The 18,726-nt window shown below is 46.3% G+C and overlaps 1 protein-coding gene across 1 annotated transcript in view; it reads right to left on the bottom strand.

Moving 5' to 3' along the window:
* Positions 1 to 18,726, bottom strand: part of SLC26A7 (solute carrier family 26 member 7) — a 114,706-nt gene that overhangs the window by 71,125 nt on the left and 24,855 nt on the right. The gene's annotated exons all lie outside the window — the stretch shown is intronic.

The raw sequence follows: 18,726 nt of genomic DNA, 5'->3' as shown, positions 1-18,726 counted from the left end.
GCAAACGCTTGTTCAAGATGGAGCTTTGGTTTGCTCTACTGTATCCTGCCAAGCTGAGGGTCACATACTCAGGAAAATCCTACTTCTTTGATACTCCACCAGCTGCAAAAAACTTTGTGGACTCATTGGCTTCTTCATGTTCTTCTAGGTTGGATGATGCGGATTGACACTTTGACATCTTCAAATTTTTTAAACATTCAGGTTATGTATGACGGTTTATGGTTTGAAATGTTTTTGGTTCCTTACAGGTTGTTTAATGCCTAGCTATGATGTAATATTTCATGGCTCTTGTTGGAGTCTTTCAAGGACCAAACTTCTTGTAGAAAATCTCATATTTAGGTTTACCTTTTTCTTCTTTGGCTCGCTTGCCCTCTTTTTCTTATTCTCTTTCTGCATCTCACTGCTTTTCCTTCTTTTTTTTCTTCTTCTTCTTGTTCTTATCATATTTACCCAGCTTTTAAAATGCTCTAGTATTAGATGGCCGTCTGGTTCGAAATCCCTATTTTTACACTGGTATGATAGTGTCCTACAATGTTCTGCAGGGATGCTACTCAGTCGGACATACTACTGGGTTCATATAAGGTTTATGATAATTGTTGAAAATTTAATTGTGGTTAACACACATGGTTTATTCCTACTACGTGTGATATGTTTACATTTCCCCCTGTTGGGCCGGTATTCACCTCCCCCCTTGTCCGCTCGCTGGGACGGGTAAGGATTTTCCAAAGGAAGTTGATATTGTTATGACTTGGCCTAGGGTGGGCATCGGTTAAATGACAGCGACTGTAAATCCCCCTAAAAAGATAAAAACGGCCCTTTAATTAGTAACAAGGAATGTGGAGGGCCTAAATTCCCCTATAAAGAGAAAGAAGATTCTGACCCACCTAAAACGTTTACGACCGGATATAGAAGAAACACACTGGAAGATTTCTGATCCCAAATGTGGTAAGAGATACATGGATAGGAGATTTCAAAACAGCATCTTATACATCTAAACAAAGAGGGGTTCTGATTATTTTTAGCAAATTTCTTGTTTACAATATTAGCAACTGCTTGATAGACCCAGAGGGAAGATATATATTTTTAAAACTGACTATACATGGTATATCTTACACAATTGCTAATATTTATGCTCCCACGAGACCTAATGCCCACTTTTTTACGGATATTTATGCAAAGTTACAGGACTGGGCAGAGGGCGCTATTATTCTGGTGGGGACTTTAACTGTGTTCAATTGACAGGACTGGACAGATCCACATCTGCCAATACCCATGGTTCGGCTGCTCCCCCATTGCTTTCGTTGTTGACCAATACGATGAGATTATGTGATCCCTGGAGGTGCCAACATCCTGATTTTCTTGAGTATACGTTTTACTCGCACCCTCATCATTTCTCGTCCAGATTAGATTATTGGCTGATCACGGATACTCTTCTGCAACAGGTAGTACACTCCCAGATATATCCAATTCTCCTTTCTGACCATGCTCCGGTGTGGTTCACTATAAAGTTAAACACTCCAATACTACATTCTTACAATTGGAAGTTTCCAGCTTATATGGAAAACTCTTCAGACTTCCGCCTACATCTTGAACAGTCATTTCTAAATTATAAAACTGATAATATGGAACATGTTGAAGACATTTATCTATTTTGGTCCGCCTCGAAACCGGTAATACGGGGTCAGATCATGGAGTATGTCTCCAGGAGACGCAAGGCACTTAATAATCAATTAAATGATCTTAGTCAAAATTTAACTAGAATTTATAATCTACTATCTTCAAATTATTCACTTGAAAACCGCCAGGCCTATCTTACTGCTAAACAACCATATGATGCCTTATGCACTGAGCGTGCGAGTTTTTCTCATGATTTCCGTAGAAACAAGTTTTTTAGAACTGGCAATAAATCGGGCAGGTTATTGGCAATCGTACTCTGCTCCTTCACGTATCACTCAATTGTCTATTGATCTCATCTCTAACGTTATGGATACTCCTGCTATCTCGGAGGAATTCTTACGTTATTACCAAACTTTGTATAAATCTCCTTCTGATTAGCGTTTCGACTTCAGCCCATTTTGCAGCAAATTCTACACCCAGCTCAAAATGGGTTTGTTAGAAACAGAACTTCAGTACATAATGGGCCTAATTCTGAGTTGATAGCAGCAGCAATTTTGTTAGCAATTGGGCAAAACCATGTGCACTGCAGGAGGGGCAGATATAACATGTGCAGAGAGAGTTAAATTTGGGTGGGGTGTATTCAAACTGAAATCTAAATTGCAGTGTAAAAATAAAGCAGCCAGTATTTACCCTGCACAGAAACAACATAACCCACCCAAATCTAACTCTCTCTGCACATGTTATATCTGCCCCTCCTGCAGTGCACATGGTTTTGCCCAATTGCTAACAAACTTGCTGCTGCGATCAACTCAGAATCACCCCCAATGGGCCTAATTCTGAGTTGATCGCAGCAGCAAATTTGTTAGCAGTTGGGCAAAACCATGTGCACTCAATTGTCTATTGATCTCATCTCTAACGTTATGGATACTCCTGCTATCTCGGAGGAATTCTTACGTTATTACCAAACTTTGTATAAATCTCCTTCTGATCATCCAATGGAGGGCCTGAGATTTTTGGATAAGGCAGGACTTCCGGTGTTGACGGAGGAAGAGAGGCAATCTCTGACGATGCCAATTCAGGAACCTGAATTATTACCTCTAATCAAATTGTTGAAAAAAGGGAAATCCCCTGGACCGGATGGTTTTACCGAATGCTGGCTCCTCACTTGATGCCTTACATGCTAGCTCTTTTTAATTCTTTATTACAAGGGAATCCAGCCCCAACTGGGTTTGATGAAGTTAGAATAGGGGTCTTTCCGAAACCGGGGAAAAATCCCAAATATGTCCAATCTTATAGGCCGATTTCCTTACTGAACCAGGACTTAAAATTATTTACCAAATTATTAGCGTTTCGACTTCAGCCCATTTTGCAGCAAATTCTACACCCAGCTCAAAATGGGTTTGTTAGAAACAGAACTTCAGTACATAATGGGCCTAATTCTGAGTTGATAGCAGCAGCAATTTTGTTAGCAATTGGGCAAAACCATGTGCACTGCAGGGGAGGCAGATATAACATGTGAAGAGAGAGTTAGATTTGGGTGGGGTGTATTCAAACTGAAATCTAAATTGCAGTGTAAAAATAAAGCAGGCAGTATTTACCCTGCACAGAAACAAAATAACCCACCCAAATCTAACTCTCTCTGCAAATGTTAAATCTGCCCCCCCCCCCCCCCTGCAGTGCACATGGTTTTGCCCAACTGCTAACAAAATTCCTGCTGCGATCAACTCCGAATTATCCCCAATATCCGTACTTTATTGGCGGCAATACATAGCTCGAAACAATCAAAGTATCAAAAAGCCCTTTTAGTCAGTTGTGATGCAGACAAGGCATTTGACCGTGTCTCCTGGGCTCATATACTGCAAGTCCAACATGCCCAACACTTTGGTACTAAGTTTATTGATGTTTTTAAAACATTATATGCCACACCACAAGCGTTTATCACGATTAATGGATTAAACACAAAATCGTTTCAGTTATATAGGGGAACAAGACAGGGCTGCCCCCTCTCCCCCTTGCTATTTAACTTGGCTTTGGACCCGCTCATACGCACGTTCATAAGTGATGTATCTTGGAAAGGTATCGAAGTGGGCTTTCATACTATAAAGTTCTCCGCTTTTGCGGATGACCTTCTACTATATTTCAGTGACCCTATAACATCCTTTCCCTCACTATTGACCGCATTAGAGAATTTCAACTTAATATCAGGATTTTTAATTAATTTTGACAAGACGGAGGCACTGGCATTGGGTGGAGACGCGAGGGTGGGATGGGATGATACATTCCCATTTAAATGGGCGCATAATTGCATAAAAAATCTTGGTATACGTGTATCATTTAATCCCTCGGAATTGTATTCTTTAAACTTTTCTCACTATATTAATAGGATGATCGAGGACTTTACGAGATGGCAACACCTGCAGATTTCTTACTTGGGTAGGTGCCACTTGTGTTAAATGGTATCTTTTCCTCGCTTACTTTATCTGATACAGATGCTTCCGTTTTTGTTATTAAAAAAAGATATCCATACACTAAATAAAGCCATTACTAAAATAAGAATTTACTCACCGGTAATTCTATTTCTCGTAGTCCGTAGTGGATGCTGGGTACTCCGTAAGGACCATGGGGAATAGACGGGCTCCGCAGGAGACTGGGCACTCTTTAAAGAAAGATTAGGTACTATATCTGGTGTGCACTGGCTCCTCCCTCTATGCCCCTCCTCCAGACCTCAGTTAGGGAAACTGTGCCCGGAAGAGCTGACATTACTAGGAAAGGATTTGGAATCCAGGGTAAGACTCATACCAGCCACACCAATCACACTGTACAACTTGTGATAACCATACCCAGTTAACAGTATGTACAACAGCTGAGCCTCATTCAACAGATGGCTCAGAACAATAACCCTATAGTTAAGCAATAACTATATACAAGTATTGCAGAAGTCCGCACTTGGGACGGGCTCCCAGCATCCACTACGGACTACGAGAAATAGAATTACCGGTGAGTAAATTCTTATTTTCTCTGACGTCCTAGTGGATGCTGGGAACTCCGTAAGGACCATGGGGATTATACCAAAGCTCCCAAAAGGGCGGGAGAGTGCAGATGACTCTGCAGCACCGAATGAGCAAACTCAAGGTCCTCCTCAGCCAGGGTATCAAACTTGTAGAATTTTGCAAACGTGTTTGATCCCGACCAGGTAGCAGCTCGGCAAAGTTGTAAAGCCGAGACCCCTCGGGCAGCCGCCCAAGAAGAGCCCACCTTCCTCGTGGAATGGGCTTTGACTGATTTAGGATGCGGCAGTCCAGCCGCAGAATGTGCAAGTTGAATCGTGGAGCAGATCCAGCGAGCAATAGTCTGCTTAGAAGCAGGAGCACCCAGCTTGTTGGGTGCATGCAGGATAAACAGCGAGTCAGTTTTTCTGACTCTAGCCGTCCTGGAAACATAGATTTTCAGGGCCCGGACTACGTCCAGCAACTTGGAATCCACCAAGTCCCGAGTAGCCGCAGGCACCACAATAGGTTGGTTCAAATGAAACGCTGATACCACCTTAGGGAGAAATTGGGGACGAGTCCTCAATTCTTCCCTGTCCATATGGAAGATCAGATAAGGGCTTTTACATGACAAAGCCGCCAATTCTGACACACGCCTAGCCGAAGCCAAGGCCAAAAGCATGACCACTTTCCACGTGAGATACTTCAACTCCACGGTCTGAAGTGGCTCAAACCAATGTGATTTTAGGAAATCCAACACTACGTTGAGATCCCAAGATGCCACTGGAGGCACAAAAGGGGGCTGAATATGCAGCACTCCCTTAACAAACGTCTGAACTTCAGGCAGTGAAGCCAGTTCTTTTTGAAAGAAAATAGACAGGGACGAAATCTGGACTTTTATGGATCCCAATTTTAGGCCCATAGTCACTCCTGACTGTAGGAAGTGCAGAAATCGACCCAGCTGAAATTCCTCTGTTGGGGCCTTCATAGCCTCACACCAAGCAACATATTTTCGCCATATGCGGTGATAATGTTTTGCTGTCACATCCTTCCTAGCTTTTATCAGCGTAGGAATGACTTCAACCGGAATGCCCTTTTCCATCAGGATCCGGCGTTCAACCGCCATGCCGTCAAACGCAGCCGCGGTAAGTTTTGGAACAGACAGGGCCCCTGCTGTAGCAGGTCCTGTCGGAGCGGCAGAGGCCAAGGGTCCTCTGAGATCATTTCTTGTAGTTCCGGGTACCAAGTTCTTCTTGGCCAATCCGGAACGATGAGTATAGTTCTTACTCCTCTCTTTCTTATTATCCTCAGTACCTTTGGTATGAGAGGAAGAGGAGGGAACACATAAACCGACTGGTACACCCACGGTGTCACTAGAGCGTCCACAGCTATCGCCTGAGGGTCCCTTGACCTGGCGCAATATCTTTTTAGCTTTTTGTTGAGGCGGGACACCATCATGTCCACCTGTGGCCTTTCCCAACGATTTACAATCAGCTGGAAGACTTCTGGATGAAGTCCCCACTCTCCCGGGTGGAGGTCGTGCCTGCTGAGGAAGTCTGCTTCCCAGTTGTCCACTCCCGGAATGAACACTGCTGACAGTGCTATCACGTGATTCTCCGCCCATCGGAGAATCCTTGTGGCTTCTGCCATTGCCATCCTGCTTCTTGTGCCGCCCTGTCGGTTTACATGGGCGACCGCCGTGATGCTGTCTGACTGAATCAGCACCGGCTGGTTTTGAAGCAGGGGTTTTGCTTGACTTAGGGCATTGTAAATGGCCCTTAGTTCCAGAATATTTATGTGTAGGGAAGTCTCCTGACTCGACCATTGTCCTTGGAAGTTTCTTCCCTGAGTGACTGCCCCCCAACCTCGGAGGCTTGCATCCGTGGTCACCAGGACCCAGTCCTGAATGCCGAATCTGCGGCCCTCGAGAAGATGAGCACTCTGCAGCCACCACAGCAGAGACACCCTGGCCTTCGGGGACAGGGTGATCAACCGATGCATCTGAAGATGCGATCCGGACCACTTGTCTAACAGATCCCACTGAAAGATCCTTGCATGGAACCTGCCGAAGGGAATTGCTTCGTAAGAAGCTACCATCAGATCAGAATCAGAATCAGCTTTATTGGCCAGGTATACTTGCATATACTAGGAATTTGTCTTCGGTTTGCTATACAACAGCCAAGTAGGTAACAGGTAAGCAGGTGTGTGTGTGGGGGGGGGGGGGGCAAGTAAAGTTACACAGATAGGTATACAGTAGGGACACAAGTTAGTTACATGTACGTCTAGTCAGTCAATGTTCAGGAGTTCAGCAGGCGGACCGCTTGGGGAAAGAAACTTTTGAGGCTTCTGGTGGATCTGGCGGGGACAGCCCTGTAACGCCTGCCTGAAGGAAGCAAGTTAAACATGCTGTGGCCGGGGTGTAGCTGGTCTTTTACTATCTTCATTGCCCGCTTTTTAGCTCTGGACAAGTATAGGTCCTGGACTGAGAGAAGGTCGGCCCCGATGATCTTCTCTGCGGTTCTGACCACCTTTTGGAGCCTGCATCTGTCCCTCGCGCTGGCGGAGCTGTACCATACGAGTATCGAGGAGCACAGTACCAACTCCACAATCGCGGAGTAGAAGAGGAGCAAAAGCTTCTGTGGGATGTTGAACTTCCTTAGTTGCCTGAGGAAGAACAACCTCTGCTGCGCTTTCCCAACAGTGGCGTCAGCGTTGGACCCCCATTTAAGGTCCCTGGAGATTGTGGTCCCTAGAAACTTGAAGGAGTCCACTAGCGATACCACACTGTCAGCAATCGTTAGTGGAGGTGCACTAGATGACTTCTTCCTGAAGTCCACTATCATCTCAACAGTTTTGAGGGGGTTGAGCTCAAGGTTGTTGTGGATGCACCACTGGGCCAGCCGGTCTACTTCCCGTCTATAGGCCGATTCGTCCCCATCCTTGATGAGGCCGATGACTCCCAGGACTCGCGTGCAGTGATGCACAGACACCTGTTTTGGTTTCAGGAGGTCTCTGACCAGAGATGACAACTCCTTGGCCTTCTCCTCTGGGAGAAACACCTTCTTCTGTTCTGTGTCCAGAATCATAACCAAGAACAGCAGACGCGTCGTAGGAACCAGCTGCGACTTTGGGATATTCAGAATCCAGCCGTGCTGTTGTAGCACTTCCTGAGATAGTGCTACTCCGACCAACAACTGCTCCATGGACCTTGCCTTTATAAGGAGATCGTCCAAGTACCGGATAATTCTAACTCCCTTCTTTCGAAGGAGTATCATCATTTCGGCCATTACCTTGGTAAATACCCTCGGTGCCGTGGACAGACCAAACGGCAACGTCTGGAATTGGTAATGGCAGTCCTGTACCACAAATCAGAGGCACTCCTGGTGAGGTGGGTAAATGAGGACATGTAGGTAAGCATCCTTGATGTCCAGTGATACCATAAAATCCCCCTCTTCCAGGCTTGCAATAACCGCCCTGAGCGATTCCATTTTGAACTTGAACTTCCTTATATAAGTGTTCAAGGATTTCAAATTTAGAATGGGTCTCACCGAACCGTCTGGTTTCGGTACCACAAACATTGTGGAATAGTAACCCCGTCCCTGTTGAAGGAGGGGAACTTTGATAATCACCTGCTGGAGGTACAGCTTGTGAATTGCCGCCAGTACTACCTCCCTTTCCTTGGGAGTAGCTGGCAAGGCTGATTTGAGGTAACGGCGAGGGGGAGACGTCTCGAAATCCAGCTTGTATCCCTGAGATACCACTTGTAGAACCCAGAGATCCACCTGTGAGCGAACCCACTGGTCGCTGAAGTTCCGGAGACGGGCCCCCACCGCACCTGGCTCCATCTGTGGAGCCCCAGCGTCATGCGGTGGACTTAGTGGAAGCAGGGGAGGATTTTTGTTCCTGGGAACTGGCTGTCTGGTGCAGCTTTTTCCCTCTACCCCTGCCTCTGGGCAGAAAGGGCGCGCCTCTGACCCGCTTGCCTTTCTGGGGCCGAAAGGACTGTACTTGATAATACGGTGCTTTCTTCGGCTGTGAGGGAACCTGAGGTAAAAAAGTCGACTTCCCAGCTGTTGCTGTGGACACGAGGTCCGAGAGACCGTCCCCAAACAATTCCTCACCCTTATAAGGCAAAACTTCCATGTGCCTTTTAGAATCAGCATCACCTGTCCACTGCCGAGTCCATAATACTCTTCTGGCAGAAATGGACATTGCATTAATTCTAGATGCCAGCCGGCAAATGTCCCTCTGTGCATCCCTCATATATAAGACTACGTCTTTAATATGCTCTATGGTTAGCAAAATAGTATCCCTGTCAAGGGAATCAATGTTATCTGACAGGGAATCAGACCATGCTGCTGCAGCACTACACATCCATGCTGAAGCAATAGCAGGTCTCAGTATAGTACCTGAGTGTGTATACACAGACTTCAGGATAGCCTCCTGCTTTCTATCTACAGGCTCCTTTAATGCGGCCGTATCCTGAGACGGCAGTGCCACCTTTTTTGATAAGCGTGTGAGCGCCTTGTCCACCCTAGGGGATGTCTCCCAGCGTAACCTATCCGTTGGCGGGAAAGGGTACGCCATTAGTAACCGCTTAGAAATCACTAGTTTCTTATCTGGGGAACCCCACGCTTCTTCACACAATTCATTTAACTCATCAGATGGGGGAAAAGTCACTGGCTGCTTTTTCTCCCCAAACATAATACCCTTTTTTTGTGGTAACCGGGTTAATGTCAGAAATGTGCAACACATTTTTCATTGCCGTAATCATGCATCGGATGGCCCTTGTGGTTTGTACATTTGTCTCATCCTCGTCGACACTGGAGTCAGACTCCGTGTCGACATCTGTGTCTGCCATCTGAGGTAGCGGGCGTTTTTGAGCCCCTGATGGCCTCTGAGACGCTTGGGCAGGCGCGGGCTGAGATGCCGGCTGTCCCAAAGCTGTTACGTCATCGAACCTTTTATGCAAGGAGTTGACACTGTCGGTTAATACTTTCCACATATCCATCCACTCTGGTGTCGGCCCCGCAGGGGGCGACATCACACTTATCGGCTCCTGCTCCGCTCCACGTAAGCGTCCTCATCAAACATGTCGACACAGCCGTACCGACACACCGCACACACACACAGGGAATGCTCTGACTGAGGACAGGACCCCACAAAGTCCTTTGGGGAGACAGAGAGAGAGTATGCCAGCACACACCAGAGCGCTATATAACAGAGGGATTTACACTAATACAAAGTGAATTTTCCCCCCAATAGCTGCTTATTATCACAATTGCGCCTAAATTTATGTGCCCCCCCTCTCTTTTTTACCCTTTCCGTAGTGTATACTGTAGGGGAGAGCCTGGGGAGCTTCCTTCCAGCGGAGCTGTGAAGAGAAAATGGCGCTGGCTGTGCTGAGGAAGATAGCCCCGCCCCTTCAGCGGCGGGCTTCTCCCGCTTTTTTAATAATATTTATGGCGGGGGATTAGGCACATATACAGTTTAGAACTGTATTATGTGCATTTTGCCAAGTAAGGTATACAAATTGCAGCCCAGGGCGCCCCCCCCCCCCCAGCGCCCTGCACCCACCAGTGACCGGAGCGTGTGGTGTGCTGTGGGAGCAATGGCGCACAGCTGCAGTGCTGTGCGCTACCTTATTGAAGACCGGAGTCTTCAGCCGCCGATTTTCTCTGGAATCTTCCGTCTTCTGGCTCTGCAAGGGGGACGGCGGCGCGGCTCCGGGAACGGACGATCGAGGTCGGGCCCTGTGTTCGATCCCTCTGGAGCTAATGGTGTCCAGTAGCCTTAGAAGCACAAGCTAGCTGCAAGCAGGTAGGTTTGCTTCTCTCCCCTAAGTCCCACGTAGCAGTGAGTCTGTTGCCAGCAGATCTCACTGAAAATAAAAAACCTAACAAATACTTTCTTTTCTAGTAAGCTCAGGAGAGCCCACTAGGTGCATCCAGCTCTGGCCGAGCACAGATTCTAACTGAGGTCTGGAGGAGGGGCATAGAGGGAGGAGCCAGTGCACCCCAGATATAGTACCTAATCTTTCTTTAAAGAGTGCCCAGTCTCCTGCGGAGCCCGTCTATTCCCCATGGTCCTTACAGAGTACCCAGCATCCACTAGGACGTCAGAGAAATTTATATGGGCGAATAAGCGTCCTCGTATAGCTTTGTTTAAATTAAAACAACCACCTCACTTGGAGAAGTCAATCTTCCCTGCCCGGAAGACTACTTCTTAGCGGCTAATTATAGATGTGCCCTAGATTGGATAGGTAATGGAGACAATTTTGTTAACAAGGCTCTGGAACAGGCTCTATTCCCTAGTCATGATTTGCTACAGATATTACATTTCCCGAATTCCTCTATGTTACAGGATATAAAATCAATTCCATTATTATATGCTCCTTACAAGGCGTGCCATCAAATTAGAAAATTTCTAAACTCACTCTGGCACATTCCTTGTTTCAGCCTTTATTAGGGAATCCGGCTTTTCAGGGAGGAGATGCAGGCGAGGTCATACATAGTTGGCACCTCTGGGTACTCTGTTCATGATTTCAATTTTTGAATGATGACTGTTCAGCGGTATTATCATTGTCCCAATTACAATCTCGATACCTGACCTTAAAATTTCCCTTTTTTGCATATTTTCAGATGCGTAGTTTTGCCACATACATTATAACTCACCTACATCCTATTGATCTTACTTTTCCACTGGTTGGAATTGTACGACGACGTTTAGACTCCCCCCGTTCTATATATACTCTTATACCAGACGGAAGATTGACTGCACTAAACTCACTACGGGCATAGTTAAATGGAACGAAGTCTTTACGGGAGTGGATTTGCACACTATTATTAAATGGTCTAATTTGCTTAATAAACAATTGGTATCTTCCTCCTATGCAGAGATGCATTTAAAAATTTTACATAGAGCTTATTATACCCCTCGGCTGCGATTCCTTACAGGGGCAGCAGACGATTCTCAATGTTTCAAAAGTAAGTCCCCTGATGCTGATATTGGTGGTCATTCCGAGTTGTTCGCTCGCTGACGTTTTTCGCAGCGCAGTGAATAGGTGGAAAATGCGCATGCGCATGGTATGCAGCACGCATGCGCTAAGTATTTTAACATCAAAAGAAGCAATTTTACACAGGTCTGAGCGACGCTTTTCAGTCGCTGTGCTGATCGGTGAGTGATTGACAGGAATGGGGCGTTTCTGGGAGGTAACTGTCCCTTTTCAGGGTGTGTGCTAAAAAACGCAGGCGTGCCAGGTAAAAACGCAGGAGTGGCTGGAGAAACGGGGGAGTGGCTGGCCGAACGCAGGGCGTGTTTGTGACGTCAAACCAGGAACTAAACGGACTGAGCTGATCGCAATCTAGGAGTAGGTCTGGAGCTACTCAGAAACTGCAGCAAATTAATTAGTAGCAGTTCTACTAATCTTTCGTTCGCTATTCTGCTAAACTAAGATACACTCCCTGAGGGCGGCGGTTTAGCGTGTGCAATGCTGCTAAAAGCAGCTAGCGAGCGAACAACTCGGAATGAGGGCCTTTATACATTGTTTATGGTCTTGCCCAATTATACAATCATTCTGGGATCTAATACAGATGTACATTAAGGTTAACTTGTGTATACCATTTACAATGACAATGGCATGGGCCTTTTGGAATTATATAGAACCTCAAACTCCTGCTTTATCCAAGGGTACAAGACTGCTTCTGGCTCGCATTTCAGCAGCAGCGAAGAAAACAATTATCTCAGTGGATACAAAAAGATCATATTTCTGTGTCTCTTATGTTACCCCGGTTATTATTTCTATTCCAAATGGATTGGACAGAATGTTCTTTAGATGTTGAATCTCGTGCTGCTAAGTTTTTTGCGATAAGGCTTCCTTTTTTAATCACATTGCCTGTTAATACCAAAGAAAGTATTCGTAAAGTGGTAAGATTAACGACGTGGTATAATATGGCAACTCTCACCGATGGGTCGCCACCGTTTTCAGCTTCTTTAAATGGGTCTTTTGCCATTAGATATTTACCACTCCACTTATAAATATAGTCATACCTATGTGTAATTGATTTATTTTGTTATACTGTATTTCATGATCATTAGGGATTATACTATTTTGTTTCGCAATATACCACGATGTAACATATCACTATAATATACGACAGTAGATGACTGTTCGCCTTTAATGTTATGTATTAATAATATTACATGTGTGTTAATTTTCTACTCTTCAATAAACACAATTTAAAAAAAAAAGATGTCCCTGGGAACGCGGTGTGGGCGCCATGTTCCTGAAGACCTGTGCATGTGCAGCAGACTTTGGCACAATGCCAGTCTACTTCCACGCCAGAGAGTATGGGGCCCAATCGGAGACTGCACACGGGCCCCCTACCCTCTTAAAGCGCCTCTGGATGGTCATCACCTTGTGTAATTGTATTCTCCACAGATTCTCTCTCTTGAGTTGCATCTCCATAGCGAACTTCCATCTGGCATCATTCTCGGAGCCTCTCAGTTTCATGAAGTTCATGCTGGCTGTAACTGCAACTGCAGAGTGCATGCTAAATGCTGCTCTAAACACAGGGCTCACTGTATTCTTCACAGGCAGTGTAATTTGGAGCCTGTGGCCCATAACCTGTTGATATTTCCTGTTGGTGTAGAACAATAGGAACCAGGGAAGTGTGTAATTGAGTTGAGGCCAAACAGTTTATCCTTAAGCAGGTTGGAAGTTTATTTAGGATAACAGCGGTAAAAGAATACAGAACAGTGTAAGCAGTAGCAACACCAGAGATAATGCTGCTAAGAGTATCTGTAGCAAAACTTCCCCGGAGGTACATGTGCTGCACACTGCTGCAGTACATCACAGTCACACATCCATGAAGGCACCTAATGCTGGGTACACACTGATAGATACATCTGCAGATATATCTATGGACGGATCGGGCAGTGTGCTGTGCAACCACACTGCCCGATCCGTCGGGTACTGACGTCATGAACTGGGCGGCTGTGTACACACGCCCGCCCAGTTCAGCTGTCAATCACCGCTGTCTGCCGCAGCATGTGTACGGGCGGTCGGCTGGTCGCCCGTACACACACAGCAACACGCCAATATATCAGTAGATATATTGGCCGTCGGCTGTGCTGTAGGGCCGACGCGATGTATCTGTGAACAATGGAGTTCACAGACATATCGCCCGTACACACTGGTCGACGGACCCGCGATATATCGGCCGTTCACTGGAACGGCCGATATATCGGTCAGTGTGTACGGGCCTTAAGAAGGCACAGAGTCACACATGCTCAGAAGACATTGCGGCGGCCATCTTGGTAAAGGTAGCTGCCTGGCTTCACAGTAAAGGAGCAAGAAATAGCGCTGCAGCGCACTCCTCTCTAAAACAAACAACTCTTATTCTTACACTAAAAGGTGTAATACCGGCTCATGTTTGAGCTGACCTACTCCTGGCTGATTCAGATGATGTCGGTGTTATAAGGTAGCTCTATATCAGAGCTTGGCACGTGTTGGCAACTTGTCTCCCAACTTTCTTCTTCTTCTTTTTTTAATTCTTTTTATTAATTCATGAAAACACAAGTAACGGAGTAAACAACGGTGTCACAATATTGCTAGAAAGGCAAAAGAAGCTATATCGCCAAGACAGCAAATATTACATGGACAAAATACAGCAACACAACTTGGTTTGCCAGTAATAATCTTATGGTTTGTGATATAAAAAAGGGGAGGGAGAGAAAATAAAAGAAACAAACATTACGATCTAAAAATATTATAGAAATCCTAGAACAGACATGTTTCAGAACACCATGGTCTCAACTAATGAACTATCATATCGCACCAGGCCAGGGATTACACTGCTGCACCAGAGTAACCTTCACATTTCAAACAGTAAATAGTAGTGAGGATAGGAAAGCATCTGCTAACCATTGTGAAATGAAGAGTATTAATCACAAAGGACAGTAATACCTCCCCATGAAAATAAAGCGTGGTAACGAAGGAGTAAGTTATGGGTCACTGAAAGATCATGGGAGCAATAAAAAGGCAGTGAGTTAGTTTACACTGCACCGGTCAAGGAGTTAAAGGTAATCTGGATAGTGATCCAGGACTAAGTAAGTGACAAGGGCAAATGCCAGATATGGCTGGTGTAAAATGTTGTAAACAATGGAAAAAGCCTTTTGTAACTTGGCATCTTAATAAGAAAACTCAGCTTGAGAGAATAATAAGATTTTACTCACCGTTAAATCTATTTCTCGTAGTCCGTAGTGGATGCTGGGAACTCCGTAAGGACCATGGGGAATAGACGGGCTCCGCAGGAGACTGGGCACTCTAAAAGAAAGATTAGGTACTATCTGGTGTGCACTGGCTCCTCCCACTATGACCCTCCACCAGACCTCAGTTAGGATACTGTGCCCGGAAGAGCTGACACAATAAGGAAGGATTTTGAATCCCGGGTAAGACTCATACCAGCCACACCAATCACACCGTATAACTCGTGATACTACACCCAGTTAACAGTATGAAATATAACTGAGCCTCTCAACAGATGGCTCAACAATAACCCTTAGTTAGGCAATAACTACATACAAGTATTGCAGACCATCCGCACTTGGGATGATCGCCCAGCATCCACTACGGACTACGAGAAATAGATTTACCGGTGAGTAAAATCTTATTTTCTCTGACGTCCTAGTGGATGCTGGGAACTCCGTAAGGACCATGGGGATTATACCAAAGCTCCCAAACGGGCGGAAGAGTGCGGATGACTCTGCAGCACCGAATGAGAAAACTCAAGGTCCTCCTCAGCCAGGGTATCAATTTTGTAGAATTTAGCAAACGTGTTTGCCCCTGACCAAGTTGCAGCTCGGCAAAATTGTAAAGCCGAGACCCCTCGGGCAGCCGCCCAAGATGAGCCCACTTTCCTCGTGGAATGGGCTTTTACTGATTTAGGATGCGGCAATCCAGCCGCAGAATGCTCCAGCTGAATTGTGCTACAAATTCAGCGAGCAATATTCTGCTTAGAAGCAGGAGCACCTATTTTGTTGGGTGCCTACAGGATAAAAAGCGAGTCAGTTTTCCTGACTCCAGCCGTTCTGGAAATATAAATTTTTAAGGCCCTGACTACGTCCAGTAACTTGGAATCTTCCAAGTCCCTAGTAGCCGCAGGCACTACAATAGGTTGGTTCAAGTGAAAAGCTGATACCACCTTAGGGAGAAACTGGGGACGAGTCCTCAATTCTGCCCTATCCATATGGAAAATCAGATAAGGGCTTTTACATGACAAAGCCGCCAATTCTGACACACGCCTGGCCGAAGCCAAGGCCAATAACATGACCACTTTCCACGTGAGATATTTCAAATCCACAGTTTTAAGTGGCTCAAACCAATGTGATTTTAAGAAACTCAACACCACGTTGAGATCCCAAGGTGCCACAGGAGGCACAAAAGGGGGCTGAATATGTAGCACTCTCTTTACAAATGTCTGAACTCCAGGCAGTGAAGCCAGTTCTTTCTGGAAGAAAATCGACAGAGCCGAAATCTGGACCTTAATGGAACCCAATTTTAGGCCCATAGTCACCCCTGACTGTAGGAAGTGCAGAAAACGACCCAGCTGAAATTCCTCTGTTGGGGCCTTCCTGGCCTCACACCACGCAACATATTTTCGCCAAATACGGTGATAATGGTTTGCGGTTACTTCTTTCCTGGCTTTTATCAGCGTAGGAATGACTTCTTCCGGAATGCCCTTTTCCTTTAGGATCCGGAATTCAACCGCCATGCCGTCAAACGCAGCCACGGTAAGTCTTGGAACAGACAGGGCCCCTGCTGTAGCAGATCCTGTCTGAGCGGTAGAGGCCATGGGTCCTCTGATATAATTTCTTGAAGTTCTGGGTACCAAGCTCTTCTTGGCCCATCCGGAACCACGAGTATCGTTCTTACTCCTCGTTTTCTTATTATTCTCAGTACCTTTGGTATGAGAGGCAGAGGAGGGAATACATAAACCGACTGGTACACCCACGGTGTCACTAGAGCGTCCACAGCTATTGCCTGAGGGTCCCTTGACCTGGCGCAATATCTAGTTTTTTGTTTAGGCGGGACGCCATCATGTCCACCTGTGGCCTTTCCCAACGGTTTACCAACAGTTGGAAGACTTCTGGATGAAGTCCCCACTCTCCCGGGTGTAGGTCGTGTCTGCTGAGGAAGTCTGCTTCCCAGTTGTCCACTCCCGGAATGAACACTGCTGACAGTGCTAAGACGTGATTTTCCGCCCATCAGAGAATCCTTGTGGCTTCTGCCATCGCCATCCTGCTTCTTGTGCCGCCCTGTCGGTTTACATGGGCGACTGCCGTGATGTTGTCTGATTGGATCAGTACCGGCTGGTTTTGAAGCAGAGGCCTTGCCAGACTTAGGGCATTGTAAATGGCCCTCAGTTCCAGAATATTTATGTGTAGGGACGACTCCTGACTTGACCAAAGTCCTTGGAAATTTCTTCCCTGTGTGACTGCCCCCCAGCCTCGAAGGCTGGCATCCGTGGTTACCAGGACCCAGTCCTGTATGCCGAATCTGCGGCCCTCTTGAAGATGAGCACTCTGCAGCCACCACAGTAGAGATACCCTGGTCCTTGGAGACAGGGTTATCAGCCGATGCATCTGAAGATGTGATCCCGACCACTTGTCCAAGAGGTCCCACTGAAAGGTTCTTGCATGGAACCTGCCGAATGGAATTTTGCTTCGTAAGAAGCTACCATTTTTCCCAGGACTCGTGTGCAGTGATGCACCGATACCTGTTTTGGTTTCAGGAGGTCTCTGACTAGAGATGACAGCTCCTTGGCTTTCTCCTGCGGGAGAAACACTTTTTTCTGTTCTGTGTCCAGAACCATCCCCAGGAACAGTAGGCGTGTGGTAGGAACCAGCTGTGACTTTGGAATGTATAGAATCCATCCGTGCTGTTGTAGCACTTCCTGAGATAGTGCTACTCCGACCAACAACTGCTCCTTGGACCTCGCCTTTATAAGGAGATCGTCCAAGTACGGGATAATTAAAACTCCCTTTTTTCGAAGGAGTATCATCATTTCTGCCATTACCTTGGTAAAGACCCTCGGTGCCGTGGACAGTCCAAACGGCAGTGTTTGGAATTGGTAATGGCAATCCTGTACCACAAATCTGAGGTACTCCTGGTGAGGATGGTAAATGGGGACATGTAGGTAAGCATCCTTGATGTCCAGGGATACCATGTAATCCCCCTCCTCCAGGCTTGCAATAACCGCCCTGAGCGATTCCATCTTGAACTTTAATTTTTTTATGTATGTGTTCAAGGATTTCAAATTTAAAATGGGTCTCACCGAACCGTCCGGTTTCGGTACCACAAACAGTGTGGAATAGTAACCCCTTCCTTGTTGAAGTAGGGGCACCTTGACTATCACCTGCTGGGAATACAGCTTGTGAATTGCCTCTAGCACAGCCTCCCTGCCTGAGGGAGTTGTCGGCAAGGCAGATTTGAGGAAACGGCGGGGGGGAGACGCCTCGAATTCCAGCTTGTACCCCTGAGATACTACTTGAAGGATCCAGGGATCCACCTGTGAGCGAGCCCACTGATCGCTGAAATTTTTGAGGCGGCCCCCCACCGTACCTGGCTACGCCTGTGGAGCCCCCGCGTCATGCGGTGGACTCAGAGGAAGCGGGGGAAGAATTTTGATTCTGGGAACTGGCTGACTGGTGCAGCTTTTTCCCTCTTCCCTCGTCTCTGTGCAGAAAGGAAGCGCCTTTGACCCGCTTGCTTTTCTGAAGCCGAAAGGACTGTACCTGATAATACAGTGCTTTCTTAGGCTGTGAGGAAACCTGAGGAAAATTTTTTTTTTCTTTTTTTTCTCCAGCTGTTGCTGTGGATACGAGGTCCCAGAGACCATCCCCAAACAATTCCTCACCCTTATAAGGCTCTATGTGCCTTTTAAAGTCAGCATCACCTGTCCAGTGTCGGGTCTCTAATACCCTCCTGACAGAATGGACATTGCATTAATTCTGGATGCCAGCCGGCAAAATATCCCTCTGTGCATCCCTCATATATAAGACGACGTCTTATGTTCGCACAATAGTATCCCTGTTTGACAGGGTTACAGACCACGCTGCA

This window comes from Pseudophryne corroboree, chromosome 5, assembly GCF_028390025.1.
Source record: "Pseudophryne corroboree isolate aPseCor3 chromosome 5, aPseCor3.hap2, whole genome shotgun sequence".
Classification (NCBI taxonomy): Eukaryota; Metazoa; Chordata; class Amphibia; order Anura; family Myobatrachidae; genus Pseudophryne; species Pseudophryne corroboree.
The sequence above is the reverse complement of the archived record's forward strand: the minus strand, read 5'-3'. Positions and strand labels throughout refer to the sequence as shown.